Below are 13,636 nucleotides of genomic sequence, written 5' to 3' on the forward strand. Positions count from 1 at the left end.
GAAAGTTGCAACCTTTCAGAACAGTCATGGTGGGAAATTTTGAATATAACGGAATTTAAAACGGGTCACTCGCGCGGATCTGAGTCGGGTCAGGTTTTAACTAAAAAATTGAAAACATTTCGGTTATCAACTAATTTATTGAAAATAATTTTTGGCCATTTAAATTAATTAATAAATAATTAAAATAAATTTTGTCCAAAAACTTATCTCTTGATCGATCATTTGCCGAAGCCGAAGCCGAAGCGAGCAAGCGACGACGACGACGGCGCGAGGGGGGTCCCTCTTTCCAACCCTTTTAACAATTAATAGGAGTGTTTATTTATTCAAACTCTCCTATTTTCCTTTCCATTACCGATGAGGGACTATTGCCTTTTTCAATAAAGCATTAGAGGACTTTTCAAGTTTCCAACCTTTCAAGTTCTAAACCTTTCAAATTCCTCTCCTTCTCTCTATTTCCCATCAATTCTTGCTACATACCCAGCAATCCCCCACATTGATGGGGAATAGATATAACATAGGAATGTACGGACAATTGTTTACTTTACAAGCAAGGATTAATTGCATCTGGATAAGTAGATTTCCCCTTGGACTTTCCGTAGTGAACATATGTCGGATATACTCGGTCAATCGGTAGATGTGATATCTTTGAACCGTCGAACTTTGATGTATACCTAGACAACCATATGTCACACAATTAACCCTTTACTGTTTATGATTCTTACGGTTGTGTTCGTTTCAGCCATGAACACCTCCTAGTTTCATGAGTGTATAGAGAATAGGCTTTTGACATAAATTCTCTTTGAAGCGGCTTCCACTTCACACTCACATAGGTGATTTCTAACCGTGTCATCTCGTAGATACACTATTTGGTCAAATCTACCAAACTTAGCAAATCATTAAAAACTTTAAGCTTTATTACCTCATTAACAAGCCTTAAAGTCTTAACCTTTTCCTGAACATTGTCTTCATCATGAGAATGGATTGAGTTATTTGACAATGTCGAACCGTCAGCCACAACTTTGTTTTTCTCCTTGAATCTAGCTCTTGGGATCTCCAGTCTGCTAGATAGAGTTACCTTCATGCTGACTTGTCCTAAGCCGTAAACCCATTCCCTTAGATGATCTTTCAACTGCCTCTCTCACTAGGCCTTTCGTTAGTGGATCTGACACATTATCACTTGACTTTACATAGTCAATTGTGATAATTCCACTAGAGAGCAGTTGTCTTATGGTGTTATGTCTACATCGTATATGACGAGACTTTCCGTTGTACATAACGCTCCCTGCCCTACCTATTGCTGCTTGACTATCGCAATGTATGCAAATTGGTCCGACAGGTTTGGGCCAGAATGGAATATCCTCTAGGAAATTCCGGATCCATTCTGCTTCTTCACCAGCCTTATCCAAAGCAATGAATTCAGATTCCATTGTGGAGCGAGCAATACTTGTTTGTTTAGAAGATTTCCAAGAGACAGGTCCTCCACCAAGTATGAATACATAACCACTCGTGGATTTTACATCATTTGACCCAGTGATCCAATTTGCATCACTATATCCTTCAATCACAGCAGGATATTTATTATAATGCAAAGCATAATGTTGTGTCCATTGTAGATAACCCAACACACGTTTCATAGCCATCCAGTGAGTTTGATTCGGATTAGTAGTGTACCGACTCAGTTTACTAATAGCATATGCTATATCTGGTCGTGTGCAATTCATAATATACATCAAACTTCCCAACACTCTGGCATATTCCAATTGAGAGTCACTTTGACCTTCATTCTTTTTAAATGTACAAACTTAAATCAATTGGAGTTTTGACTACATTGAAATTCAAGTAATTGAACTTATCCAATACTTTTTCAATATAATGAGATTGAGATAATGCTAGTCCCTGGGGAGTTTTGATAATTCTGACCCCTAAGATCAAATCAGCAACTCCTAAGTCTTTCATATCGAACTTATTGGACAACATGCGCTTAGTAGCATTTATATCATCAATTTCTTTACTCATTATTAACATGTCATCAACATACAAACAAACAATGACTTTATGATTCATTACATTTTTGATGTAAACACATTTATCACATTCGTTAATCTTGAATCCATTTGCCAACATTACTTGATCAAATTTAGCATGCCATTGTTTGGGTGCTTGCTTGAGTCCATAAAGTGACTTCACAAGTCTGCACACTTTCTTTTCTTTACCAGGAACTATAAACCCTTCAGGTTGTTCCATGTAAATTTCTTCCTCTAACTCTCCATTTAAGAAGGCTGTCTTTACATCCATTTGGTGGATTTTAAGATCATGCACTGCTGCAAGTGCTATTAACATCCTAATTGATGTTATCCTTGTTACTGGAGAATATATGTCAAAGTAGTCCAGACCTTCCTTTTGTCTGTACCCTTTGACTACCAGTCTAGCCTTATATTTGTCAATAGTCCCATCAGGTTTTATTTTCCTTTTAAAGATCCATTTTGATCCTAAAGGTTTATTTCCTGGAGGAAGATCAGTCAATTCCCAAGTGTGATTGCTTAAAATTGATTCAATCTCACTATTGACTGCTTCTTTCCAATAAGTTGACTCTGACGAAGACATAGCTGCTTTAAATGTTTGAGGCTCATTTTCAAGCAATAGTGCTACAAAATCTGGTCCGAAAGAAACAGATTTTCGTTGTCGAGTACTTCGCCTAGGTTCCTCACTAGTTAGAATATTTTCCATTGATTCTTCTCGTGGTCGTTTAGATCTTTCACTTGTTGACTCACTTTCAGTTTTATACGGATAAATGTTTTCAAAAAACTCTGCATTATCTGATTCAATTATCGTATTAACATGAATCTCAGGATTATCAGATTTGTGAACCAAAAATCGACAGGCTTTACTATTCGCAGCATATCCAATAAAGACACAATCTATTGTTTTGGGTCCAATTTTAACCCTCTTCGGTAAAGGAACCTCTACCTTGGCTAAACGCCCCCACACTTTAAAATATTTCAAGTTGGATTTTCTTCCTTTCCACAACTCATATGGAATTGATTGTGTTTTTCGATGGGGAACTCTATTGAGTATTTTATTAGCTGTAAGAATGGCTTCCCCCCAATGATTTCGCGGTGAACCAGAATTGATCATTAAGACATTCATCATTTCCTTTAATGTTCTGTTCTTCCGTTCTGCCAAACCATTTGACTGTGGTGTATAAGGTGCAGTAGTTTGATGAATAATACCATATTCCAAACATATTTCTGCAAAAGGAGATTCATATTCTCCACCCCTATCACCCCGAATCATTTTTATCTTTAGATTCAATTGGTTTTCCACTTCATTTTTGTATTGCTTAAATGCATCAATTGCTTCATCCTTACTATTAAGCAAGTATACATAACAAAATCGAGTGCAGTCATCAATAAAAGTTATAAAGTACTTTTTTCCACCACGAAATGATGTTGACTTCATATCGCATATATCTGTGGGAATTAAGTCTAAAGTATTAGAATTTCTTTCAACAGACTTGTAAGGATGTTTAACAAACTTACTTTCCACACAAATTTCACATTTCGACTTATCGCATTTAAAATCAGGCAATACTTCTAAATTAACCAATTTTCGCAAGGCTTTGTAATTAACATGTCCCAAACGGGCATGCCATAAATCACTTAACTCCAATAAGTAAACAGAAGCAGAATTTTTATTGATACTGTCAATAACCATTACATTTAGTTTGAAAAGACCCTCATTGAGATAGCCCTTTCCTATGAACGTTTCATTCTTACTTATTACAGCTTTATCACTAACTAGGACACACTTAAACCCGTTCTTAACGAGTAGTGCAACAGAAACTAAATTCTTCCTAATAGTAGGGACATGCAGAACATTGTTTAATGTCAACACTTTGCCGGATGTCATTTTCAACATTACTTTGCCAGTTCCTGCAATCCTTGCTGTTGTTGTGTTTCCCATGAATAAATCTTCATCGTACTCAGCAGGAGTGTATGTTGCAAAGGCTTCTTTTGCAGAGCAAATATGTCTAGTGGCACATGAGTCGAGAAATCACTCCTTGGGATTTCCAACTAAGTTACACTCCGATATCATTGCACACAAGTCATCTGCATCTTCCATTTTTTCCACGATGTTTGCTTGATTTTTGCCTTTGCCTTTGTTTTTGTCCTTTCTTGGAGCATGACAATTAGAAGATCTATGACCAGCCTTGCCACAATTATAACAGTTGCCTTTGAATTTATTCTTGGCCTGTTCTGACTTCTGCTCGTTGGACTTCTTTATCTTTTTGTCTTTGGTAGGAGCTTCTTCAACAATATTAACTCCAATGATTGTTGAACTCTTACGCGACTTCTTTTCGGCATTTCTATTATCTTCCTCAATCTTGAGTCGAATCACAAGATCTTCAAGCTTCATTGCTTTACGCTTGTGCTTTAGATAATTCTTGAAATCATTCGACGAAGGAGGCAACTTCTCGATCATTGCAGCCACTTGAAAAGCTTCATTTACTACCATATCTTCAGCAATCAGATCATGGAGAATAAGTTGAAGTTCCTGCACTTGTGATCCAACAGTTTTACTATTTGTCATTTTATAGTCTAAAAACTTTGCGACCACCAACTTTTTCAAGCATGCATCTTCTGTCTTATATTTCTTCTCAAGTGCATTCCACAACTCTTTTGAAGTTATTATTGCACTATAGACATTATATAAGTCATCCTCTAAAGCACTCAAAATGTAACCTTTACATAGGAAGTCTGACTGTTTCCATGCTTCAACAATCATAAATTTTTCCCTGTCTGGCATATCATCAGCAGGAACTGGAGTATCTTCACTTGTAAATTTCTGCAGACCAAGAGTGGTAAGCCAGAAAAATACTCGTTGCTGCCATCCTTTAAAATTCACACCTGTAAATTTTCCCGGTTTCTCTGCTTGTGATACAAGAGGTCGGGTTGGTGCAGCAACAGCCACTTTAACACCAGTGTTTTCCATTTTTGATAAACAAAATTGATACAATATAAGTAAGCAATAAAAATATAATTGCAGACTTAAAGGAGTATAAAATCACAAAGATTTTTGTCTCCACCAGAAACACAAATTTATTAATTTCCTTAAGATTGTTGCCAATCTGTGTTATAAAATCAGAAATTACTGGTTCTAATAAATTATTCAGAAACACGAAGTAACTGAGAATTTTTATAACCAGTAAATAAGATGAACAGAAATTTATTTGTAAAAAAATAATTTAATCTATAAAAACGTACCAGAATCTGAATTCCTCTTATTGAAAATTTAGAAAGAAAATCAAGTCCACTGAATTCACAGTGTCCCCTTAAGGAAATTATTCCCCTCTAGTATCCGAGGTTTGATTTGGAATATAACCTCCCAGGGTAAAATGATTTTAATCAGTAGAGTATAGATACAAAAAACTCTACTGTCAGCGAATCAATCCACAGCAGGAAAGTACACGAAGAAATATGTGATTTTAAGAAGAAGGAAGATCAGAAAAATTCGTAGTTAATATTCTGATAAATAATTAAAATAAATTTTGTCCAAAAAATTATCTCTCGATCGATCATTTGCCAAAGCCAAAGCCGAAGCCGAAGCGACGACGACGGCGCGAGGGGGGTCCCTCTTTCCAACCCTTTTAACAATTAATAGGAGTGTTTATTTATTTAAACTCTCCTATTTTCCTTTCCATTACCGATGAGGGACTATTGCTTTTTTCAATAAAGCATTAGAGAACTTTTCAAGTTCCCAACCTTTCAAGTTCTAAACCTTTCAAATTCCTCTCCTTCCCTCTATTTCCCATCAATTCTTGCTACATACCCAACAGTGTGACGAGTATGAAACATCAAAATTATATATATACTTGTTCAAAATAATTGTGTTCTTTTATGAAAAAAAAATCACTTAAAATGTTGTGATTTTTCATGGAAAGATATGTCTATTATAATAAAAGTATTTGCATAGAGATGAATATTGGTGAATAGTCATTTTTTATGTTTTTGTGAAAATAACAGTTCGACTATATTGTCTTTATTGAACCCGATAAAACTTTGTTCATAGGTAGTTCTATAACAATCACATTGAAAGTTATGGAAATGTCCTTATGAAAAGGATATTTGACAATCTAAACAATGTTTGTATCACACAAAATTGTAAGAAATAGGAACAAAATATTAATGAGGAAAAAACTACCTCGCGAAGAGCTTTTCAAACTCAATGTTTTTATTTGTTGTTATTTGCTTGAATCAATATTTGTGACATGAACACTTGGGGCATGTCAATTATAAAACTTTGTAAGAAACACTGATCAACTTAGAAGTTTTGTCTAACTTTGAGTGCAATAAATAAAAATGTCAAGTTTTTATGGAATCTAAGTATGTTGAGCATTCTTATAAATCTGTTGAAAGGAATTCTAATCCCTTACTGTTGAAAGGAATTCTAATCCCTTAGAATTGATTTACATTGACATTTTATGATATGAAGTTAACATCATCTCATGGTGGGAAAAAGTATTTGTTACTTTTATTGAGAATTTCATTAGAAATGACTATGTCGATTTGCTAAATGGTAAGGATGAAGCAATAGAAATGTCTAGACAATGTAATATCGAAGTTGAAAATCAGTGTTAAAAAATATATAAGAAGTGATAAGAATGGAGAGTATAAATCTCATTGTGCAGAAATATGTTTGGAAAGTGAAATATCAAACTACTGCCATATTCACCTCAATCTAATGAAAAACTGAACGTTGAAAGAAATGATGGATGCATTATTTATAAGTTCGGGTTTACACAATACTTGTGTGGAGGAACTATCCTTACTGCAAAAGGGATCAACAAAAAGTTTTGTCCTGTTAGAAAGAAAGCGATTTTGTTTGATCAGAATACAATCTTTTCCATATGAGAAATGGAAAGAAAGGAAATCCAAATTGAAATATTTCAAAGTGTAGGAGTATCTAGTCAAAGTCCAAGATCCCATTCGTAAAAGAATTAAAATAGAACCTATGACTGTGGACTGTAACATTTGACTTGAGTAGTCTAGAGAAGGGTCTAAAAGGCCTAGGAAATGAAAATGATAATGTACTTAATAAAGAGATTCAGAGTCATAGTAAAATGTTTATGGACATTTACTTCCTTCGAATATGATTTTGTAACATTTGCTGTGTCTTCTGTAGACTCATCCTCTAGATAGATGGTGTCAATAAACAATATTGAAAGTTAATTGACCTTCTTCAAGAAAATAAACCTTTGGGTTCAAAATAAATCTTTAAAAGGAAAAATGACAGTTGATGGAACTATTGAAAAAATATAAAGCAAGATTTGTGTCAAAGTCTTTTGAAAAAATAAGATTTTGATCTTATTGATATATATACTTGTTAGTAATTAGAATTACATCCATTCGGATGCAAAAATTATTATTGTGGTATATGACCTCCAAATTCATCTAATGAATGTGAAAAGAACTTTTTTAAATGTAGAATTGGAGTTTTTTTCAATGGAACAACCTGAGGGTTTTGTGGTACCTGGTAAATAAAAGAAAGTATGTCAACTTGTTAAATCACATTATGGAAGCATCAAAACAATGACATAATTCAATCAAATCATGTCGGCAAATCGATTGAAGAATGATGGAAGTGATAAATGTGTTCACATTAAAATCATAAGGTCATTGTTTGTTTGTATATTGATGATATGTTGATCATCAATAGCGATACTAATGACATAAATGCTACTAAATGTATGCTATAAAGCAAGTGGAATGAAAATTATTGGAGTTGCTAATGCGATCTTAGATATATGAATTCGTAGAACTCCATAATTTTTACCATTTTCACGGTCTCATTTCATTGAAAAGGTACTTAACTAGTTCAAATATTTGAATGTCAATATTGTCAAGTGTCCAATAAATGTGAGCTTTGCATTTATAAAGAGTGAAAACAAAAGTGACTCGCAATTGGATTGTGCTAGAATTTTGGGAAGCATGATGCATATCATATAGTGTGTGCGATCAGATATAACATTTGCTATTTTAAACTGAGTCCGTTCACAAGTGATCCCAAATAAATTCATTAGATGACAATAAATAGAGTTTTGGAGTATTTAAAATAATACTTAAAACTCTGTCTTGCATTATAACACTATCCAACAATATTGAAAGATATAGTGATGCAAATTTAATCATCGGAAGAATGAAGTAAAATTCACGACTGGATATGTATTTACTATTGGTAGAGGAGCAGTCTCTTAGAAATATTTCAAAAGTGACATGTATCGCTAGCTCTACAATGATCTTTGAGCTAGGTGCTCTAGATAAGGTCGGTGAATAAGTTAAAAGACTCCGGAATTTCTTAATAGATATTCTATTTTGGCCAAAACCATTGGCATTAGTATGCATAAACTTTCACAGTCAAGATGCAATAGGTAGGGCATGGAGCATGACGTGTAACGGAAAGTCTCGTCATATACGACATAGACATGATACTGTTAGAAAACTACTCTCTAGTGGAATTATCAGAATTGACTATGTAAAGTCAAAAGATAATGTGTCAGATCCACTTACAAAAAGGCCTAACTAGAGAGAAAATTAAAAGATATCTAAGGGAATGAATTTACGGCTTAGGACAAGTCATTATGGCGATACATCTATCTAGAAGACTGGAGATCCCAAGAGCTATATTCAAGGAGAAAAAGAAAGTTCTGAATGACGGTTCGGCATTGTCAACAAAATCAATCCATTCTCCTGATGAAGACTATGCTCAGGGAAAAAGGATACAAAATTAAGGCTTGTTAATGATTTAATAAAGTTTAATAGTTTAAATGATTTTCTATGTTTGGCAGAGTTGACCAAATAGTGTATCTACGCGATAACACGGTTAGAAATCACTTATGTGAGTGTGAAGTGTAAGCCGCTTTAAAGAAGATGATTGTCAAAAGCCCATCTCTCTATACACTCATGAAACCAGGAGGTGTTCATGGCTAAAACGAACACAACCTTAAGAACCATAAATGGTAAAGGGTTAATCGTGTGACATATGGTTGTCTAGGTATACACCAAAGTTCGACGGTTCAAAGATATCACATCTACCAATTGACCGAGTATATCCGACATATGTTCACCACTGAAACTCCAAGGGGAAACCTACTTATCCAGATGCAATTAATTCTTGCTTGTAAAGTACACATACTTGTCTGTTTCTTTGTCTTCGAGTCATTCCCCATTCATGCGGGGGATTGTTTGATTTTAAAAAGGTGTGAATGGAAAATGAAGAGTTGCGACTTTTATGAAGAGTTGTGACTTTTATGAAATGTTGCGACTTCTATGAAAATTTATGACTTTTATGAAAAGTTGCGAATTTTATTAAAAGTTGTGACTTTTATGAAAGGTCACGACCTTTCTGAAAGATTGTGACTTTTCCAAAGGTTTGTGACCTTTCCGGTAAGGCACAATAAGAACCTTTTTGCACTATCCTTTGGTATCTATAAATTGAGGGATTTCCTCTTATTTTAAATAGAATTCATGGATTTCTTTTTCAACTACTAAATCTAGTATGTGTACTTTACTGTCGTTGAGTGGTTCGCTGACACCGGAGTTTTTGGTATCTTTATTCTGGTGATTGAGATCATTTTACCCTGGGAGGTCATATTCCAAATCAAACCTCGGATACTAGAGGGGAATAATTTCCTTAAGGGGACACTGTGAATTCAGTGGACTTGATCTTTTTCCTATTAAATTTTTTTTTTCAGATTCTGGTACGTGTTTTACAAACTTTAGATTTGTGAATTAATTTCAGTTCTTCTATTCTTTTGTTCTTCACTGATTCATTAAACTTGGAAACTTCATGTTTCTGCAATGTTTGTTGCAATCAGTAAGATTCTTTAGACACCTATTAACAACGATTCATCTTTAAGAAAAATATTTCGTATATTTTTTTAAAATCTGTTTCTGATTCTAGTTTCGCTACTAGTTTTAATTTTCTAGTTGTGAAAATATTCTTAAACTTTGTGTTCTTACAAAGATGTTTAAAGTTTTGTTCTAAGTATGTTTGGAATACAAGATGAACAACAGTTGTAGCTTAGAAGAGCGCAATAGAGTTGAATTTTTTGTCCACATAAGGTTCATAGTCAATTGTACTTACGGATAAGATAACTGATTCTTTAGTTCCTGACTGATGATGCGAAGTTAATTCCAAGAGAATATGAATATCAAGTTGAAGATACATGGAACATGATGCAGGGATCAATCTATGTTCTGTACAGCACAGAAAAATCGTAATCTACAAAACGGCTAACATTACGAAATTGAGAGCATTTGTATAAGGTTCTCGAAAACTTTTTTTTATACGACTTTCACATAGTTGTAACTTTTCATTCAAAGTAACGGAAGAACTCAAAATCTAAAGTTGTTTGTTATACTTTTTTCTCAATTACAAACTTAAATCCTTTTGTGCTAAAAAGTAAAAATGATGTATTACATGTGGCGTGTACACTACGGAAATCAAGGACATTGTGATGGAGTTAAAGATCTGGATGGGGACAGAGCACTTTTCAGCTTTGATGAGGTAACACCAAGGATCAACCTTAAGCCTGTTTTTTTTACAGGTGTAGGATAAATTGACGCGATAAATTTAAATTAACTGTTGAAAGGGTCTTAAGTTTCGTTACACTAATTTTTACTTTTCACATAACTTAAAAAATATTTATCTTGTGACATATTGTAATCCCAATTATTTACAGGACATGATGAAAGATAAGTTGAGTAAAAGAAAGACACGTGAGGAACAACCTCATGGCAATGTTGCTGACAAGGAACAACCTCATGAAAGCACTACTAGACAGGGTACTTGATTTTAAAATTTTAAAATTATGTTATTAACATTAGCTTTGCAATAAATAATTTCCAATGAAATATGTCCCATTTTTAGGCAGTATATATATATATATTATAAGTGGGAAACTTTCAACTTCAAAGTTTACTTATTATTTAGCCCTTACAAAGTATTAAAAAGTAATTAATTTTTTAATTAATTAAATAATATTATTGAACAATATGTTTTGACAATTGTTTATGTCATATTATTACTAATCAGACATATGATAGACAACATGGTATCACCTGTATGGCGATAATCTCCCCCCCACCACCCGATGGTCCTAGATTACTAGAGAGTGTGTGTGTGTGTGTGTGTGTGTGTGTGTGTGTGTGTGTGTGTGTGTGTGTGTGTGTGTGTGTGTGTGTGTGTGTGTGTGTGTGTGTGTGTGTGTGTGTGTGTGTGTGTGTGTGTGTGTGTGTGTGTGTGTGTGTGTGTGTGTGTGTGTGTGTGTGTGTGTGTGTGTGTGTGTGTGTGTGTGTGTGTGTGTGTGTGTGTGTGTGTGTGTGTGTGTGTGTGTGTGTGTGTGTGTGTGTGTGTGTGTGTGTGTGTGTGTGTGTGTGTGTGTGTGTGTGTGTGTGTGTGTGTGTGTGTGTGTGTGTGTGTGTGTGTGTGTGTGTGTGTGTGTGTGTGTGTGTGTGTGTGTGTGTGTGTGTGTGTGTGTGTGTGTGTGTGTGTGTGTGTGTGTGTGTGTGTGTGTGTGTGTGTGTGTGTGTGTGTGTGTGTGTGTGTGTGTGTGTGTGTGTGTGTGTGTGTGTGTGTGTGTGTGTGTGTGTGTGTGTGTGTGTGTAGTGTGTGTGTGTGTGTGTGTGTGTGTGTGTGTGTGTGTGTGTACTCATTTATTCCGTTCGTTGGGGAATTCTCACTCCTATTTTTTTTAGAAGGTGATCATTCCTATCAGAAAGAAAATCAGGTGTGCGATAACGCTCCTCTCCCGGCCCAGTAGTTCCGCAACTACTACCGTGGTTGTTGCCAACCTACCCCTTCCACGGTACCCACCTTCAAACAAACTTATACTAATGAAAATGAAGTTCACCGGTTCCACCGACTAGACCAAAAGAGTGATTCAGTCGATACAGAGGTGCGCTTGGAGTGGGGGGTGTGTTGTCCCTATTGGGAGTCAGACCCAACCAAACTCTCTTAGTATAAAGCGGAGCAGGACCGTTGGCCTGATCTGACTCCCCACCCAACCGCCCTGGCGTATGTTTCCGAATCAACTGCATCGTAAGCTGCTATATCTTTAACAATTTCATATATGTATTTATCCAACAAAGAATGAGCAAAATTTTATTTTTATTTAAACGTGTAATATACACATGCAAAGCATGTATCGAGAAATAGTATATATATATATATATATATATATATATATATATATATATATAAAGTAACAACTTTTTTTCTCTTTAACAATTTCATATATGTATTTAGCCAACAAAGAATGAGCAAAATTTTATTTTTATTTAAACGTGTAATATACACATGCAAAGCATGTATCGAGAAATAGTGTAGATATATATATATATATATACACACACATACATATACATACATACATACATAAAAGATAACCCTAGGCCCACCTACCTAGCGCCACCACAAATAAGAGTTCCCCTTTATATTTATTTATTATCAAAACTAGCATTCCCCTTTCATGAAAAGTTGTGACTTTATTAAAACTTGTGACTTCTATGAAAAGTTGCGACCTTTAGGAAGAGGTACGATTTTTAGGAAGAGTTGCGACTTTTATTAAAAATTTTGACTTTTATGTAAGGATGTGACCTTTCCGAAGGGTTGCAACTTCTCCAACGATTTGTGACCTACACTTTATTTAATATAAATAGAGGGATTTTCTGCCACTATTATCTTTAGGGTTTTTCAATTATAGGGTAGTCGAATTGAAATGCATTAATTATGTTTCTTATGTAGTTTATTTCATTCCATAAAATTTTCTTCCTTCTACTTCAAAGAGATTAGTCTTTACTATAACTCATAGTTATTCATGTAACTATAACATTTCTTTTTACAATTTTTAGTTTTTGTGAACTTCTTTATATTATGTTAGAATTTTTTCAAGAATGATTGAAAAGTTGTCTTCTCTTTATTCCATCCTACATGTTTCTTAATATAAACAAAGTAAAATGATTCTAATCGCAGTGTGAAATTAGTACTCTTGCACCTCTCATACCATAACTCATAATACGTTTGAAATTGTTCAATTCATAATATTTTTTTCTTTAATATCAAAACATTTATTTTTGCGACTGTTATTTGTAGGTTTTTCTCTAAAGGGGAGATCAATTTAAATACATTAATTAAGCTTCTTATGAAGTGTATTCATTCCTCAAAATTTTCTTCCTCATATCTAATGAAGTTTAATCTTTTACTGTCAGTTATAGTAACTAATGTATCTATTGCAATTTGTTTTTTCTATTCTGGTGTCCTTTTAAAAAAACTGTGTTAAAATTCCAGTGAGGATGATTGAAAATTTATCTTCTATTTTATCTATTTCTATAGTTTTATTTGTATACTTTTTGTGAAAATTTCTTGTGGGTTGTGCAATATTTGATAGCATAGAACAATAAATATATGTTAAATAATACTAAATCAATGCTGGCGTTTGTTAAAAGAACCAAACAAATTGCTCTCTTGTTTGCCACAACTAGTATATTATTTTGAGATCTCATTCTTAGGGACAAACTTTTTGTAGGTCATTGCACCCTTTCTAGAATATTAGTATACAGACAATCAATTCACTTGT

This window comes from Solanum lycopersicum, chromosome 9 (assembly GCF_036512215.1).
Source record: "Solanum lycopersicum chromosome 9, SLM_r2.1".
Lineage (NCBI taxonomy): Eukaryota > Viridiplantae > Streptophyta > Magnoliopsida > Solanales > Solanaceae > Solanum > Solanum lycopersicum.